The following is a 6362-nucleotide window of genomic DNA, read 5'->3' on the forward strand; positions in this document are numbered from 1 at the left end:
CACTCATGGTAAGCAAACTATTAGTTGAAAATCAAAAGCAACTTGAGGACTGACATACAACACACCTGGGTGATTGAGTGGAGGATTTGTGCATTTTCACCAGGAGGCTAGGAGACTCACTGCCAGAACTTCGTAGAACATAGTCCAGACTATTAGAGAGCTGAATGACTACTAAAACTATGCAGATAATAGTCTATCTTGGCCTGTTGATGACTGAAACCCGGTAAAACTGCATCTTCGTAATTCCGGGGGCCAACGGGGCACTACCTCTCAGAATTGGGCAGAGCAATCCTAGGAGGCATGTGTTATGCAGTCTCTGTGCAATTTCTGGGAGGAATCCAAAGCCTTCCATCCTAGAAATGCACAATGCAAGCCGGCCAAGGCAAGGTCCGGGCCAAGGCAGTTCAGACCCGCTGACGGGCTACTGAAAAGCGGTAAAGGTTGAATTCATGTGTGAAGCTGAGTGCAGACATGCGTGAATGAACATGCATGCAATCAATGAGTGCGGGATTCAATAAACGGGAAAACAAGTAAGTGTGTGAAGTGATTCACTGCAATGACGATTGTTAGTGCAGAAACAATGTCATGCATGCGACAACAAGGAGATGAAATGGAAAACTTGAAATAGTGCTTCTACAAGATAACATGCATTAAAATGACAACAAGAATTCAATGAAACCAAGAAAACATCACTCACAGAAACCAAAATACAAAAAGTGATAGAAAAGCAGCAAAAGACATGAAAAGCAGACTTACCCGAAAAAAGCTAAGTTGGGTGTGCCTAATGCTCCTAGATGCAATGCGGTATGCCAGAGCTCCAAGATAGAAATGAGGAATGAGATCTAAAGAGTCGAATAAATATTTTTGGTGAGATCAAGGTTTATGACGTGCATGCCACAAATATAGGAAAAGACGACACTTGACGGAAGGTTTCTAAAACGACTTTTGCATGTAACCCCCAACTGCTAAAAAAGGATCCATGAAATCTAGGGATGCTTTTTGCTTTTTTACTTTTTTTTCCAGGAAAAAGCAGCCCGTGCATGCAAAGCAAGATTTGTAAGTCCCGGAGGGAACCGATAAACTTGGGAGGACATGCAATGGACTGCAAGCCTCTAGATGACTTTTGTGCAGTTTCTGGGCTGAGTGGCTCTGGCTGCCCCTTAGGCTCTACGCAACTTCTGGACTGAAGCTAAGGTTGTCAGCCATATCTGCACAAATTTTGAGAGCAACCCCAGTGATGTGCTGCTCTACGTAATTTTTAGAGGGAAGGTTGCTTGCTTTCTCTGCACATTTTTGGAGAGAAACAGGCTTCCTTGATGCTTTGCACAATTATGGAGAGCAAGGCTGGTTTCCCTCCATTTCTACGCAAGTATTCAAGTGAGCACAACAACCATATAATGACCAAGTCACAGGGTGTCAGCTTATGGGTGGAATGAAAACAAGCTAGCGAACACAAGCTGATAAGCCACAAAAACTCAACGGAAGCATAAGTACCTATCAGTGCAAGACATGCTGCTAAGGATGGATGGTAGGGAGGTTCCAAAATGAAGCTAAGGAAAAATTTTGGAGTGTTGTAGTCACTACAATAGGTTAAAAATAGGTTTTTGAATCCATGAATAGATTTAGTGACTTGAAAATCTAGGAGCATTTGAATTTTGTAGATTAAACAAATTTTTAAAAATCTCTCCAACTTCTTGGTTAAAATTGAAAAAAAATGTTAAAAAAAATTGTTTATTAGTTAAATTGTGCATTTAATTTAAATAGTTGTGCTTTGAATTGATATTTTATATTAATTTTTTTATATAAAATAAATTTTAATAAAAACAAGTTAGTATAAAAAGAATTGAGTTGATAAATTTATTAGAATTGATAGATTTATTAGATTGGTTTGACTGAATGTTGTGAAATAACTTGAAAATAATGGATAAACCAATAGTTAGGCTATTTGGATTTTGGTTGTAATTAGGAATTAGATCCCATTTCTTAGGAGGTTGTTTCATATCCCTAACTAAACACATTTGTATAAGACATGTATTATTTTATTTTTTATTCAATGAAAGCCAATGCTGTGGCAACCTAAGGGGCTTCTTAAGTGAGGACTGCAAGTTTCATTCAATTTGGTTTTGTCTCCCATTTTGAGTTGGTATCAGAGAAAGGTTCTGAGGTTGAAGTTGATATAGTTTTGTGTGAAGGGTTGTGTTTATTCAACTGCATGTTGATTTGCATCCTATCGAGGAGAGGAAAGCTTGGGACATGTGGATTTGGGACCTCCAGGGCCTTGGTCTAGTTTTGTTATCATTTAAGTCACAGTCATTCCAAAATTCCTTGGGTGCTTTTGTTCGTTTGTCCGCCCTTCCTAGTCCAAGTTACTTTCCAAGAATTTATTTCCCAGTGGAATATTAATATTACCATTTATTAATATTCCACCAACATAAACAACCTATGCCACGCGTTTCTCCTCAATAAAGGTTTTTCTCCTCAAGCTACTATTAGTCAATATTTGAACGCAGATCTATAGCTCATAGGCATGGTGAATGTGAACAAGGTGCCACTGTGATGGGCCCGAGAGTAAGTTTGTCACCCTGGGTTGATTTTGTCCACAACCATGGTCACATTGGACGTGGAGATTGTGGAATACTGGAGGTCAAGGATGATGTTTTCCATCTTGAAGGTATCACAGAGGTGGTCGATGAGGAGAAAACTGAGCAGTAGATTCGACTTGCACGTAATAGATATGATCGATATGTGATTTTGTTGGATGTGTTGGCAGGATCAGTGTGGCGTTTGCTCAGAGGTGTTGGAAGGAACTGTTGAAATGATAATTTCAACTGTGGTGCATGCCGGAATCCGGCGTCACTCACAGCGACTGCAAACAGCGTTTCTTCCCGGAAAACCGTCATGAGCTTATTGCACTGCTTTTCAACGAGCGGTGGTTTTCCTCCGGAGGGCAGCGATACAATCAGCTGCTGACACGTGCCCGGAGCCACTGTTCCAAAACAGCTGTTCCCCGGAGCATAAAGATCAGTTAGAAAAGTCTGCGCGATATTGATTGCAACCGTCCGATTGATAACAAGGCTGACCACCGTCGATTGAAACCAAAGTCGATGTACAGGCCTGCAGCAAATGAATTTGACATGAAGTAAAATTTTTGGTTTGACTGCCAGATTGTCAGTGAAGTAATTAATGGAATTTACAGCGATTGGTAAACGTTGGTAAGATTTTAATTATTCACAGGAGTAGTTCTTTTATGGCACAAGTAAAAACATATAGGTTATGTTTTTGTTGTTCATGTTATGCAATGTAATACACATAGCAGTGCGAAGAAGAAAAAAATAGAGCAGCGCCAAGGAGAAAAAAAATTTATGCACAGCAGTGCGATTGTAATGGAGTAGTTGTTCATTGAAAAATGCGAGGGTAGTTTTGTTGATTGTTCATTGAATGCAATATGCGTAGCAGCGCGAAGGGAATGTAAGTTTTTTTTTGTAATGGAATATGCAGCAGTATAAATATATGTAATTTTACACACAGCAGTGTAATATTTTGCAAGCAGAAACAGAGTATGTTCAGGAGAAGACAGAGTAATTTTTTTTGTATGGAACTGGAAGTTCTTGGTGAATCCCTCTATTAAGAGGAAGATCCTTTTGTAACAGGCTGTCTTATTAATGAATACAATGTTTTTATGAGTGTGTGAAACTCTGTTCTTCAGAAATCAAGTTTAGCTTCCCTGTGTTAAGATCCTGTGGCAAAACAGAGCATGTTCTCTGTTCAAAATTTTGTTTGAAATTACCAGAAATTTCCAACATGGTATCAGAGCTTGTCCAGGCTCTTTGAAGGTGTCAAAGAAGCTGAAGGAAGGGTTTTTTTTTTGCTGCAGCAGCTTCTCCAGCAGAGTGAAGACTCAGTCAAAACAATCCAAGGTATTTCTCAAACTAGTTTTCTGTGTTACTGTTGAAGATAGTCAGTTATTTTAGATACACAAATGGCGAGGTCAAGAAAGAAAGCCTCCAATCCTCCTAAGGATGTGTCTCCCTCTACTACTAAAATAGAAGTCAATCAATTTGATGAGGCTCCAAGGTTCAATGGGAACTTTAATATATGGGAAGTAAAAATGAGGACTTTCTTACAGTCTCAAGGGATTGAAATTTGGGAATCAGTGATTGATGATAGCAGGATGGATAGAGAATCCAAGGAGTACAATGCAAAAGTAGCAAAGACAATCTTGAATGGGCTACCTGATTCTGTAAAGAAGAATCTAGGAAAATATTCATCAGCAAAGGATATATGGGACAAACTTCATGACCTTCACTCAAAAGGAGCACTGACCATGACCATCAATCAAAAAGGAGATCCTGAACCCATCATAGAAGCTGAAAATGAGAATGATGACATCAAGGCTGAAGTAGACCTAGAAGATGAAAGAATGAAAAGGACTTTGTAGAAGAACTCCTCGCTCAACTTATGACTGCCATGGAAGAGATTAACAATTTGAAAAAGGAAAATGAGGCACTTAAGAAGATAGCTCCAGTTGGTAACCAAGATCAAACAAGAAAGAAAGTTGACCTCATCAAGCTTCAAGTATAAGAAAGGGATGAAGAGCTTGCCAAACTTAAGAAGGAATTTCATCAAAGCAAAAGGAAGCATCGTGAAGAAGTCATATCCATGACAAATCAATTGAATAAAGCAAAGAAGTAGGAAAATACCTTGTCAAGTCAACTTGAACAAAGGCACAAGAGCGTGAACAAACTTGAAGAAGAGATTGGTCAGTACAAGGTAGAGGTCTCCTCCCTTAAGTCTCAATTACAAGAAGCCAGGAAATAGGCACAAGAAGCTAAGAAGAGAATGGAGAGCAGTCAAGAAAAGAATGAAGAAATCTTCAAAATGAAGTCAGATATCATCTCCCTTAAAATAGTAGCAGCTGAAGCTACTCGTAGCAAGGAAGAAACTGAGGAACAACTTGCAAAGAAGAATAATGAGTGTGAAAGATTGGAAGAAGAGATTGTCCTCCTCAGAAAAAAGGTTGAAGGGTTGAACAAAATCATGAAGAGCTCTCACGCCTTGGATGACATGCTCAGCTATCACAGATGTCCATTTGATAAATTAGGACTCGGGTATGAAGGTGAACCCTCAAACAAGAATGAAAATTCTTTAAGCAAAAGAGATGTGAAGAAGCTAGAAAAAAATTGTGATGCTCCTAGTTCCAGAAAAGGCAAGGAGAAAAATCAAGGCTACAATAGAAGAAATCCTATTCCAAGAAGAAACCTTGCTCCAAGTAGAAAACCAGCTCCAAAAGGAAATGTAGATGATGTCAAAGAGGCAAGAGGCAATGGTTATAATCAAAGGATCTCAAGGCAGAAAGGCTTCAGAAGTACATCAAGGAAACCTCCATCTCCCAGGTACCAAAGTTCATTTTTTGGTTATTGTTATTCTTGTTCAAACTTTGGTCATATGGAAAAAGACTATAAAGCACATAGAGATAGATCTTATAGTCTCCGACAACCTCCAAGAAACAATTTTACAGGAAGAAATCATGAAATCTCATTCATGAATAATTTGGAATTCTTCAAGTGTCATAACATTGGTCATATGGCACGTGATTGTAACGTAACATGGGCTCTTACACAATCTAGAACCATGCAAAAGAAGAAAGTTACACAAGCATGGAGAAGGAAGGAAATACAATCCGAAAGTCCCTTGAGCTCCCCAACCAATCTAAGCTTATTTTGAGAAGACTCTGCCAAAAGGAGACGATGCATACAGTCAGGGGAGCCGGTAATTCTTGGTCATTATCATTGAAGCTATTAGTGAATTGGTTCTTATGAAATCCTTGCTAAACTATATTAACAGTCATTCTTTGATGAAGATCTTCTTATAGGGGAGAGATATGGAATTAAATCTGCCAAAAGAGCAGAGAAGAAAAGGTTGCAGGATAGCTTGGAGACGCAAAGGTTGGAAACCTTGTGTGAGGCAGAGAGAAAGAGGACATTACATGATGATCAGAATACTTTTGCAGCTGCTATGGCATCTAAAGGAACATCTAAGGAACTGAGAGCAAATGACCCACTGATTTTCCCAGAAAGCACAAGTGCAGATCATGCCCCAATGGATATAGCCAACTGCAAAGACAATACTCTTATTCTCCAGAACAGTAACCAGGCACAGTTTTGTGGCTCAGGATTGATTGGAGTGCCTGAGCACAACAGTGAAAGCGATGAAAGGAAAGCTGATACGAATTGGCAGAAAAGCTTTGAATTTTTGAGGAAAAGTCTGGGTATGGCTGATAACCCAACAGTTGAAATTAAAAGGGAGTGTTGAAATGATAATTTCAACTGTGGTGCATGTCGGAATCCGGCATCACTCACAGT

This window comes from Pinus tabuliformis, chromosome X (genome assembly GCF_031772625.1).
Source record: "Pinus tabuliformis cultivar Carrire ecotype Pingquan chromosome X, CPIR1, whole genome shotgun sequence".
Taxonomy (NCBI): Eukaryota; Viridiplantae; Streptophyta; class Pinopsida; order Pinales; family Pinaceae; genus Pinus; species Pinus tabuliformis.